At 40.4% G+C, this 12,549-nt stretch overlaps 1 pseudogene; it reads left to right on the top strand.

Moving 5' to 3' along the window:
* Positions 1–11,320: 11,320 nt before the first annotated feature.
* LOC118657702 lies at positions 11,321–12,288 on the top strand (annotated as a pseudogene).
* Positions 12,289–12,549: the final 261 nt, after the last annotated feature.

The following is a 12,549-nucleotide window of genomic DNA, read 5'->3' as shown; positions in this document are numbered from 1 at the left end:
AAGTAGTTACCATTCAATGATGGAGCTCCAAGACTTTTTTAGTTCTTGAAGTTCCCAAATGATGCCAACATTGCTAATGGGTGTACTATATTTTGTGTAGAATGTGCATAGATTTGGGTAAACCTGAAGAAACAGGCTTAGTACTGCTTTCAGGTACAGACATCTGGGTTTGGCCACCATAACATATTTCTTCATTTGTTTAATTGCTCTCTCAATCATAAGGTGTGATATGCCTGTGCCCTACCACTTCTGATTTACAGCTTACAGTCTTCTCATTCCTACTCTCGTAATTCTTACCTGAACTCCTTAATTAAAATAGAGCCAGAAAACATCCTTTGACCAATTCACAGCTCTGACAAACCTGGGTGCTTAGGGAAAGGTTAAGTCAGTAAGGACTTTCTTTTAGCATTAGTTTCCAAACTTTAGCATGCAGTGAAATCACATGGAATATTTATTTAATCACAGACTTCAAGACCCCACCCCAAGAGCTTCTGATTCAGTAGAAGAATTAATATTTCTAATAAGGATCTAGGCAATGCTAATGCTGCTGGCTTAAGAACTACAAGTTGAGAGCCATTGCCAACAAGGTCTGAGTAGCTGGGAAGAGGAACTGACTGTATTTGGACAAGATTGAGAAATAATATTTGATACCATCAGGTGCAGGGATAGCACAAATGCAATACTCATGTAACCAAAGATTAAGGGTGTATAGAGAAGGATAAATTCTATTTCATCAAAATCCACAGCAGCTAAAACCAGCTCACAGTATCCAAAGCCCTTACCTACTGTCAACCCAGAAAGCTGCTTGAAATGGAGGGAAATGATCATGTGTAAAGGCCAAAGCTGCTCTGTTTGTATTTCAAAACCAAGTACTACTGAGGCTCTGGAAATTTGAAAATATTTTATTGGAAGGTGCCATGAAGGATCCTAGTTTGGATATCATTATGTGCTAAATTTCAAAATAATCTCTACCTCCTTGGGGAAGCTTTTTCTAATAGCTTGATGTAGAGTTCAACATTCCCTCCACTGAGTTTTGTAGTATCCATACAACTTAGGTTGTACTTACATCTTTATGTTACCTATTTACAGGTCTCTAGACTTAAAACTCATGGAAAGCAATGATCATCCTCTATCTCTGTGCTTTCAGGGTCTGTCACAGTGCATTCATATATTGATAGCATATAATGCATGTGCCTTCAAAAATTATAAGGGAAGGTGGGGATAGTGGTGGGTGGGAAGAGATTAACCAACTAAGTTATATGCATTTATGCAAAACCCATGGACACAAATAATAGTGTGGTGAAGGCCTAGGAGGAGGGCAGGTGCTGTGTGGAGGGGGTCAATGGGGAAAAGAGGGAGACATCTGTAATACTTTCAAAAATAAAGATAAGAAAGAAATACTTGTTGAAAGAAACAAACATATAACATGTTTTTTTAAATGTTTATGAGCAACAGATACTAAAAAAAGGTATAAAAAATTGCTCTGTATCCAATACACCTCTGCTTCCTGATACAAACTTGAGTGCTAAGTATGGATAATCCTATATAATAAAAGCCTAATATGCAAATTGTCCCCTTGACTGGGAGCTTGACCAGGAGTTCAACCAGGGGGTGGGGCAGGGCAGTCAACCTCCCGCAGCCCCTCCCTCTGGCTAGCCTGGCCCTGATTGGCCCCAATCAGGGCCAGGCCAGCCAGACCCCACCCATGCATGAATTTGTGCACTGGGCCTCTAATAAGAGAATAAACTGATTTGTATATTGGAGTTGGCATCATGTCATGTAAGCACACGACTCTATCTCTACATGAAAATAGCATTTCTCCCTTGTGAAATCATTTTAGTAGTGTGACCAATTAATGTATAATAAAAATTATTATTTTTTAAAATTTCCAAGTGAAGGTCTCAGATGTTCATTAATAGAAGAGTGGTTTTTAAAAGTGCCATATACTTACACAATGGAATATTATACAGCATTACAAATGAGTGAAACATAACTGCAGCCAGTTCTCATTATTTAAAACTAGAGGCCTGGTGCATGGATTTGTGCGCATTGAAAGAAAATTAATTAGAAGAAATATTTTAGAAGCTGGGGAGGGACTGCAGGAGGGCTCCAGGGCATGTCCATCCCATCTCGCCCAGTCCTGATTGGCAGGACCCAGGCAGCAAGCTAATCTACCAGTTGGAGTGTCTTCCTCCTGGTGGTCAGTGTGTGTCATAGCGACTGGTTGAACAGTTGAACAAATGGTTGGACACTTAGCATATTAGGCTTTTATTATATAGAATTAGGTAGTTGCAAATCTCTACTCTCTAAAATTTATCTGTAACCCCAAAACAAATACTCTTGGTCATGTAGGTACATATACAGAGTGGTGAGAAATTTGAGTTGCCGAACACACAAGATACTCTGCCTTCTCATTACAGCACTCACACTCCAAACCGGTACACTTTTCACCATCTGTTTACTTACTTTTCTTACTTTGAGCATTTCTTGATGATTTTATTGTTTAAAATGCCCTCTTAGTGCATTGCTAATGTGTGCCGTCTGGTGTCGCTAAGTGTGAAAAGGCTGTGATATGACTAATAATAAAAAATATGTGTGTTGGATAAGCTACAACCAGGCTTGAGATACAGTGCTATTGGCTAGGAGATCAATATTAAATAATCAACAATATATGTTAAATAAGGTGTCTTTATGCAGAAACACATATGAAACTACGTCATGTATTGGTCAGTTAACAAAATGCTGTGACCAGAGGCTCAGAGGAACCTAAGCCTGCATTTCCCCAGGAGCAATAGGTCAATATTGTTTAATCAGTGTTCACACTATCTTCATAGAACATAACTGTTGTGAATAGTGAGAGGCAACTATGTGTGCAACTAGATAAGTGAATCTTAGTAACATGATACTGAGAGGAAAGACTACATAGTACACATTCTATAAAGTTCAAAATCTACTAAAATTAAATGGTATTTGGTTGAAAGAAGTATTTGAATAAAACCAAGGAATAGAAAATTTCTTGCAGTCATTGCCTTGTGGGGACAGAGAGAATGGGTTTGGGGAAACACTAATTGGTAAATGTAAAAAATTGGGTGTTGGGTTCAGGAATGTTAGTTTCCTTAATATCCAGATAAAATAAGTAAATAAATAGATAAATTGAAAAGGTCATAAATGACATATAATGTGTCATAAACCAAGGATTATGATGAAATAATCTCTTTGCACTGTCCATGAAAACATATCTGTACTTTTTTCATACCCATAAATCTATGTGGTGAATAAATAAGTCAATAGATTTTGCCTCACATAAGTAGTGAGACTTTTCTCCCTAACTCCAAGTTTTCTTGATGAGAGTCTGAGACAGGGATCCTATGAAGAATTGAAGAGCACTGGCCACAGAAAGAAATGATGAGTTTTCAAACCTGAGACCAACAACTGAATTTCTCATTCTATTCCTAACAGTGTAGACACTTAATGTGTGAACGTGGCACTAACAGAAAGGTATTCCATAGGGTATAGCGACACCCCACTATCCTTGTGGAGTTCAAATGCATCCCTGACCCAAGTAGTCAAACCTCAAAGATGTGAAATAACCATTCCAATTCAGGTTGAGAATGACAGATGAGGAACAGTTAGACCTAGTGGAATTTAAAGCTGTCCTTTGGAACTAAAGCCAGTTTAAAAACCAGAATCCCATGGAAGTGGATGATACAGAAGTGCCTATAGTATTGATACAAATACAGAAAGGTGAACATTTTTAACTAAGAGGTTACAGCTGGGTTACTATGATGGTTAAGTCTCCAGAAACATTGAGAAAAATAAGGATGATTGGATTTGGGGAAGGGCAAATAGTCTAAGACAGTGATGGTGAACCTATGACACACGTGTCAGAGGTGACACATGAACTCATTTTTTTGGTTGATTTTTCTTTGTTAAATTGCATTTAAATATATAAAATAAATATCAGAAATATAAATCTTTGTTTTACTATGGTTGCAAATATTAAAAAAAAAAAATTCTATATGTGACACGGTACCAGAGTTAAGTTAGGGTTTTTCAAAATGCTGACACGCCGAGCTCAAAAGGTTCACCATCACTGGTCTAAGACAACAAAGTCTATATCTATCTATCTATCTATCTATCTATCTATCTATCTATCTATCTATCTATCTATCTATCTATCATCATTTCAGAGAGTTAGGGGATGGAGAGATAGAAACATTAATTGTGAGAAATAATGATTGATCAGCTGCCTCCTACACACCCTACACTGGGGATCGAGCCGACAACCCAGGCATGTGCCCTGACCAGGAATCAAACCATGACCTCCTGGTTCATAGGTCGACGCTCAACCACTGAGCCACACTGGGCAGGGGAGGGTGTACCCTTCTTAAATGAGAAATAAAGATGTGTCCTCGTTGGAGGTTTGCCTTTGATATATGGACATTATATTCTAGCAACCAATTCCCGTACAGTGGTCGATAATTTAGGGTGATTTGTATAATGCACCTTGCTGAAGCATGCAAATGACACCACCTCCTCCCCTGGCCCGGCTGCAATGGAGCTGGGCTGGTGGAACTGAAACAAATGCCTGATATTCAAGCAGCATTTAATCACACATTTGGTTTGATTTACTAACGCTATTGTCTTTCCATTTTCTGTTAAGAAATTATTAGCAGGAAGTAACTGGGCCCAAATGCCAGGATATGTTGAATCAATTTAAGAGACAACATAGATCACTGGGATTTCTTTTGTCAAATAGAACCATTAGACTTGCATATTAAAAAAGTATATGTTTCTCTTTCAAGTGTGTAAGTGATACATTGCTTAGCATTATGCAAAAGGCCACCAAGGAGGCAAGAGGAGGGATGTGAATAAATGGCAGGGAATAGGCAATAAATATGTTATTGCTTATGCAGCTTATATTTGACCATGTGTATCTTGTTTTGTTGAAGGTAAGTGCATTTTTCTCTTTTCCCTAAAAAGGTAGCTTAGCATATTCTCAGAGAGAGGGAGTTCACTTTCTACTCTTTACATAAACATGCTGTGACTAAAATATATTCTAACTATATCTAGCTACTTATATGGCTACTATTTAAAAATGTTTATTTATTAATTTGAGAGAGAAGAAGGGAGAGAGAGGGTGGGAGGGAGAGAGAGAAAGATAGAGAGGGGAGAGAGGGAGAGGGAGAGGGAGAAGGAGAGAGAGAGAGAGAGAGAGAGAGAGAGAGAGAGAGAGAGAGATTTGTTGTTTCACTTATTCATTAATTCATTGGTTGATTCTTCTATGTGCCCTGACCTAGGGTCAAACCCACAACCTTGGTGTATCAGAATAATGCCCCAACCAACTGAGCTACCCGGCCAGGCCTTATATGGCTACTCTTACATCAAGGATTTTGATGATCACTCTGCTTAAAAATCAAACTCAAGACTCATTTTCTTTCCTTTTGTGCTTGCCTGATGCCTTTTCCACCAATGCTTGTTTTTCTGTGTCACCTCAGGTCTGTTTCTCAGTGTCCTACTGTCTTTTGCTATACAGTGCATGGACAGAACAGCTGAGTAATTATGTCAGTGTGACTGCAATTTTACCTTCGGGGCCCTCTTGCTACATCTGCACACATGTGACAGAACCAGGAAGGGTGACATTCCTTGGCTGTCAGGGATTGGCCATGTGACTCTATCAAGGGGTAGTACAGCAGGCAGCTGAGTCACACCAGTTAACCTTACAGCTTGGCAGTGTGAGTCTGAGAAAGGCAGGTGAAATGGGACCCTAGGTGCTCTGTCCCCAAAGGACTTGGCTCCAGACTGTGCCTGAACAAATAAGATCTAAAGAGACAGTGTGAGTCTGAGAAAGAAGGCTTCTCTGAGCTCGCATTCTAGACCTTTCTAATCTCGGACCAGACCTTTAAGCATCCACTTTCTTCTGTTTAACTGGTGCTTCTGTTCCACCTCTCACATACATATATTGTGAAGCTCAGTAATAATAACAGTAACAATTTCTATCATTTAATGACTTAATGAGTGGCTTTTATATGTATACCCTTAGTAAGTAGGAAACAAACAAATGAACAAACAAAACCACCGAGAATGAGGCTGAATGCATTTAGAACAAAAGCAATTTTTACAAAAGCAAGTTGGGCAACAACAACAAATCGATTCAAAATTAAATATTTTCTTCCACTGTTTTTTTTCCAGTGTTAGCAATGTGACTACAGCACAGTGTAGATTCATAAGCTTTTATGTGCTTTTAAGTATTTGTCCATGTTACAGATTCTGTTGTTGTTGTTTGCCTATGTTTTATTGTCTTCACACTTCTAATTTACTTCCAGCTGAGTGTTTTTTTCTCTTTGCTGTTTATAGTCATGAACATTGTGTGTTCTTTCAAGTAATACCCTATTGCTGGGCATTTTGTTTGTTCTGATGAATCTCTTGTTATTGTCATTTAGCTTGTTCCAACTTATGTACTTATTCAAAACCTAGGATGCCTACTTTGGTTCAGCAAACCAGGACTAGTCAAAATAAGAATGACAAAACATAATAGAGACTGCAGTGTCCCCTGTGCTATTGTACTTGCAAGAGATCCATGTGCCAGACACTGAACTTGGCCCTGAGGCGATGGTAGTCACCCTGATAGGCAGGATCCTTGCCTTCAAGGGACTTACAATATAGTAACAAGAGATAAACTATAAATAAGTGAACACTGAAGATCAAGTGTAAATTCCACAAAGGATATCAAACAACTCGATAGGTTAGGGAGCTACTCGGTGTTTAACAATCTAACTGTGGATGGAAGAAGGATAATGTGATCAGATCTCAGGGCAAAGTATGCCAGGGGCACTTATATAACAGTCTATCAAATATGAATTTTTACAAGAAGAAATATGATGTAAGATTGGAAAAATTATTTGGGAGAAATTCTTTGAGAGCAGTGAGGCAGTATTATGGTTGAATGGTGTACCCCCAAAGATGTTAAAATTCTAACCTCCAGTACCTATGGATGTGACCTTATTTGGAAACAGGATCTTTGCAGACCAACAAGTAAAAGGAGGTCATTAGGGTGGGCTCTTAGCCAATATGCCTGCCTGTCTAAAAAGGGGAAATTTGGAAACAGAGACAGACACAGAGAGGAAGAACACCATGTAAGGATGAAAACAGAGATCAAGGTGATGCATCTACAAGCCAACACACACTGAAGATTGACAGTAAGCCACCAAAAGCCAGGGCAGAAGTCTGGGGCAGGTTCTTCCTCACGGCTCTCAGGAGGAGCCCACTCTACCCACACCACAACCTCAGAAGTCCAGCCTCCAGTACTGAGATAATAAATTTCTCTTGATCAAGCCGTACTGTTTGTGGTATTTTATTACGGCAGCCCTAGAAAACTAATATAAGCAGTGACCCCTGAGTCCCAAGTGCTGTAATTGACTTTGTCCTGTACCTCAGTATGTGGCATAGTCTCAGAACTTTTCTTAAAATAACCCCCAGGCAGCCAGTGCAGTTCAACTGTCCTGAGCTCCCCAAGGCAGATGAAACTCACTGGGGTGACACATTTGACATTTGGTATTGGTTTGTGCTAGGCAATAGGAAACCTTTTGGAAGTTTTGATGGGATAAGTAAAATGAACCAACATCAATTTTGCCCTCATTTTCCAGCTTAATGGTTGCTAGTGAACCCATGCCATCCCTCTCCACACCATATGGTTGATCTCACAGTGTCCTGTGGGCCGGTTTCTCTGAGTCTCCCCTGCCATTAACTGGGAACTAATTGAGACCAGGAATCATATCATATAGTTACCCAGCACCTCTCCCAGTGCTGGTGTCTGGTAGGTGCTTGATAATGACCTGTTCTGTGGTAAATTTCATTATTTCCCCACTTTTTTATTTTGATATCATTTCATACTCCCAGAAAAATTTCAAAAATAGTACTAAAAACTTTTATCTTCCTTTCTGCTTGTTCACAAATGATTAACATTTTGCCCTATTGGCTTAGTCATTTCCCCCCCCTCTCTATATGCCAGAAGCCGGTCCATCCTTGCTGCTTGACACAGTCGCTGCAGGATAGAAACATCTGCACAGCATATGTTTCAAGGGACCTGGCGTATATAGCATACTGTTCTTAATATGTTTGCTCCCCTTAGCGCTGTGTGTTTTAACCAAGGTCACCTCTCCAAGAAAGGTTGTTTCCCCAGGTAGGGATTTTTCCCTGAAGTTAGGGAGGGGATGAAACTCCTTAACTAAGTGCCAGGCGGGTAGTTAATCACTACAAACAATCATGCTTAAGCTATATAATCTTTACTCCCTGGAATGGAGATAAGAAACTCCCTAACCTTTGTAATAGAAATTGACAGGATTAAAATCAACTGGTATAAATACGGATGTAACAAGACAATAAACAGCAGAACCTCTCTGGAGATCCAGACCAGAACTTGGCTGGAGATCCTGGCTAGAGATTCTGGCTAGGCTGCTGATCAACTGAACGCTGTCTCTGTGTCATTCCTTCTTCGCGGACTCCGTCTACACCTTTGGGGACCCCTGGACCTGCTGGGGTTGGACCCCGGCATCTATAAGCATACTATTTTTTTTTCTGAACCCCCTGAGAACAAATTTCACTCATCAAGCTTTACTCAGGAAAGCTTTATAGTATACTAGAGGCCCAGTGCACAAAAATTTGTGTACTGGTGGGGGGGCATGTCCCTTAGCCCCACTTGTGCCCTCTCACAGTCTGGGACCCCTTGGGAGATAACAACCTGCTGGCTTAGGCCTGCTCCCGGGTGGCAGAGGGCAGTCCCAATCCTAGGCGCAACCCCTGGTCGGGCTCAGAACAGGGCCAATTAGGGAGTTGGGGCGCCGTCCACTGTCATGCACAGAGCAGGGCAGATCGGGAGGTTGCAATGCCACCCCCAGTCACGCTCAAGGCAGGGTCGATGGGGAGGTTGCGGCGCCACCCCCTATCACGCACAGAGCAGGGCCAATCAGGGGGTTGGGGAGCTCCCCTCTGTCATGCACAGAGTAGGACCAATAGGGTAGTTGGGGCACTGCCCCCTGTCCCACACAGAGCCACAGGGCAATCAGGGGGTTTGGACGCTGCCCCCGGTCATGCTGCTCCAGGGGCCAGGAGGCCTCACGGCTCTGCTGATCCCAGTGCTTGGAGGCCTAGCGGCTCCGCTTGACACAGAGACAGTGAGGTCTCACTGATCCGCTGAACCCGGGTGCTGGGAGGCTCCCCTGATCCCAGTGCCAGGAGGCCTCGCGGCTCCGCTGATCCCGGTGCTGGGAGGCATATTACCCTTTTACTATATAGGATAGAGGCCTGGTGCACGGGTGGGGGCCGGATGGTTTGCCCTGAAGGGTGTCCTGGATCAGGGTGGGGGTCCCGCTGGGGGGCCTGGCCAGCCTGGATGAGGGTCTGATGGCTGTTTGCAGCTGGTCGCACCCCCTTCAGGGTGGGGGTCCCCACTGGGGTGTCTGGCCAGTCTGGGTGGAGTGCTGAGGGCCGTTTTCAGGCTGGCGGGTGACTGAAGCTCCCAACCCCTCCTTTTTTTCTTTTTTTTAATTTTTATTCTGGGATTTATTTACCTTCTATGGCTGTCACTGGAACTGAGAGCCGGTGTTAGCTCTGAGACTCGGCTCTAGCTCTGAGGCCTCGGCTGCTGAAAGCAGGTATCTGGTTTGTTTTGGCTTCTATAATCGAAACTCTGTTGCAACTCCAGCGTGGCCTGCTGGCTGAAAGCATGGGGTTTGTTTAGTGTCTATAATTGCAAAATAGTTGCTTAGAGTGCAAGCTCAGAGCCCAGCAGCGGCAGGTGGGGAACCTTGGCTTCCTCCTTCACTGGAGCAAGCAAGCCGCCTGTTCGCTTCAGCTGCCTGGCTGCCGGCCGCCATCTTGGTTGGCAGTTAATTTGCATATTGCCCTGATTAGCCAATGGGAAGCGTGTCAGAGGTACAGTTAATTACCATGTTTGTCTATTATTAGATAGGATATTTCCTAGGAATAAAAGCATTATCCTATGTAAACATAGTAAAGTTATTTAAGTCAGGAAGTTAAATATTAATAAACACTTTTATTTACAGCCCATATTCAAATTGTTCCAGCTGGATCTTTCTAGAATATTTTTTTCTGAACCAGAGTCAATGAAAAATCACCCATTTAATTTACTTGTCATCTCTTTAGTCTCCTTTAAATCTGGAATGGTTTCTTATCCTTTCATTGTCGTTCATCATATTAACATTTTTGAAGAGTATAGACTAGTTGTGTTGTAGAATATTCCTAAACTTGGAGTATCTCATGCTTTCTAATGATTAGATTTAAGGTACGCATTTTTAAGCAGAAATGCCATAGATCTAGTTGCATTTCCTTCTCAGAGCATTGCATTATGAGGCACAGAATGTCAATTGATTTGTCCCATTTTGGGTAATTTTAACTTTGATTTCTTGGTTAAGGTGATGGCTGCCATGTTTTTCCTCTTAGTTACTACTTTTCCTGTTATTAATAAATAACCTGTGGGAGACACTTTAAAATGTTTTGTGAATATTACATTCCTTATGAAATTTTCACTGGCTACTTTGAGCATCTATTGTCAATTCTTATGATTCCATTATTATTACGGTGATTGTACAATGGTGGTTATTCTGTTTCATCTATTAGCTGTCATTCTGCTTTACCTTCTCCCTAAATGTTTGTCTGTTTATTTATTAATTTATTATTAGTGTGGGCTCATGTATCCTTATTTTATTAAATAGAAAACTCATTAATATCATTATGTATTTTAGTGATAAAATTATCTCAGATTTGCCTCCCAGAAGCCACTTAAATCTCTTTCTATTTATTTAATGATTGAATGAAGTGACATCTGAACTGGGGCTTTGCTGATCAAATAGTAGGAAAGGCAAGTTCAGGAAAATGGAAACACATAAACAAAGAATGTAGAAACAGAATTTCATAATGTGGAAACTAGGTTTAATAGTACTATAATATTTATTAAGGTATATGGAGCAGATAAAGAGTAGCTATGTCTGGAAAGAAAAAAATGAAGGAAGGAAGGAAGGAAGGAAGGAAGGAAGGAAGGAAGGAAGGAAGGGAATAGTGATTAAGTAAAAAGAACCCAAATGATGATCTTATTTTCCACCCCTTCACAAAGGAAGGAGGGGACAGCATTCTGTTTCCAAGGTCATCAGAGGAGCATATTCAGAGTGTGCCCAGAGGAAAGAGGATAGAGGGAGGGCTTGGGATAGAAGTAAGAAGCAGTTGAATTCTAAAAGTTTGTGAGAAGAGCCCTGGAACAGGAGTGCCCTTGGCTGCAGCTAGGCAGGTTTTCATCGCTGTGGGGATGGTGGAGGAAGAAGTAAACCAAGATAACATTTCCAAGATGGAAAGTCCTTCAGCCTCAGCTGTGATTTTACCTAGCACTCTACAGGCTGTGCCAATCTATCATCAACCCATACAAGTAGTTCAAGAAAGCAACCTATGAGTGCAACACTTAAGAGAACGGTTGAGGAAAACTAAGTTTTCATTTAATCCCTGTTATAGTGGTAAACCGTCTTAAAGTAGAGAATTAAGAAAATGATCAGAACTTTTTAGATAAACCATCATCATCAACACAAGAAAAGTATTTGGAATTTCAAGATAACTTTAAGCACATGGACAGTGAATTTTAAGAAAATTCATATTTGAAAAATAGCATCAAGAATAATGATCAACATAATTTGATGATCAAGAATAGATCCAGAGACAAGTGGCAGGAGAGGGGGTGGTTAGAGAGCAACCAAAGGACCTCTATGCATGCATATTAGCGTAACCAATGGACACAGACACTGGGCAGTGGGGGTTTTCCTGGGGAGGGAATGGCTTGGGGGGGGGTGGTCTAGAGGGGAAAAAAGAGACATACATATAACGTTAGACAATAAATAAATAAACATAATTTAAAAAAAGAATATCAATGCAAGTGGATCTAAATCACTTGATACTGGCTCCTGCAGTGATCTCCAGAATAACTTTGTTGAGAATCTTCCCCAAAAAGGATTAAATGAAGAAAAGGCAAAATTGTTGAAACAGATTCAGGAGAAGAAGACCTTTTTAGGAGGCTAAAACTTGTCAAAATGTATAGATCAAAGAATTATCTGTCTCAGTTACAATTGTTAATAAAGAAGTGGAGAAGCTACAGCCAACTGTTGAGTTGCAGTCAGCTATGTCTGAGGAGAACAAGAAATTCAGCCTTACTCAGTTGATAGACCACTATGGGTTAGATGATAATTATTACACAATAACAGCAATGAAGAATAATTTATAGGTCTTTAATTCATAATTTTTTTCTCCAGAATATCTTTGAGAATGACAACTTAAAAATACGTATATATTTTAAAGGGAAAATATAAACCATTAGGGCTTAAAGTAAAGTATCTTGATGAACATCAATTTAGGGTACTCTGTTAGATAAATATATAAGTTCTAAAATGAAAATTTAGCATTTTAGATAATCTACCAAAGAAAATTTGACATTTAAAAATATGTGAAAAAAATTAAAAAATGTTTTAAAAAATAATTTGGGCAGTGTTGGAA

This window comes from Myotis myotis, unplaced genomic scaffold (genome assembly GCF_014108235.1).
Source record: "Myotis myotis isolate mMyoMyo1 unplaced genomic scaffold, mMyoMyo1.p scaffold_m19_p_1, whole genome shotgun sequence".
Classification (NCBI taxonomy): Eukaryota; Metazoa; Chordata; class Mammalia; order Chiroptera; family Vespertilionidae; genus Myotis; species Myotis myotis.
This window is presented reverse-complemented; position numbering and strand designations above follow the sequence as displayed.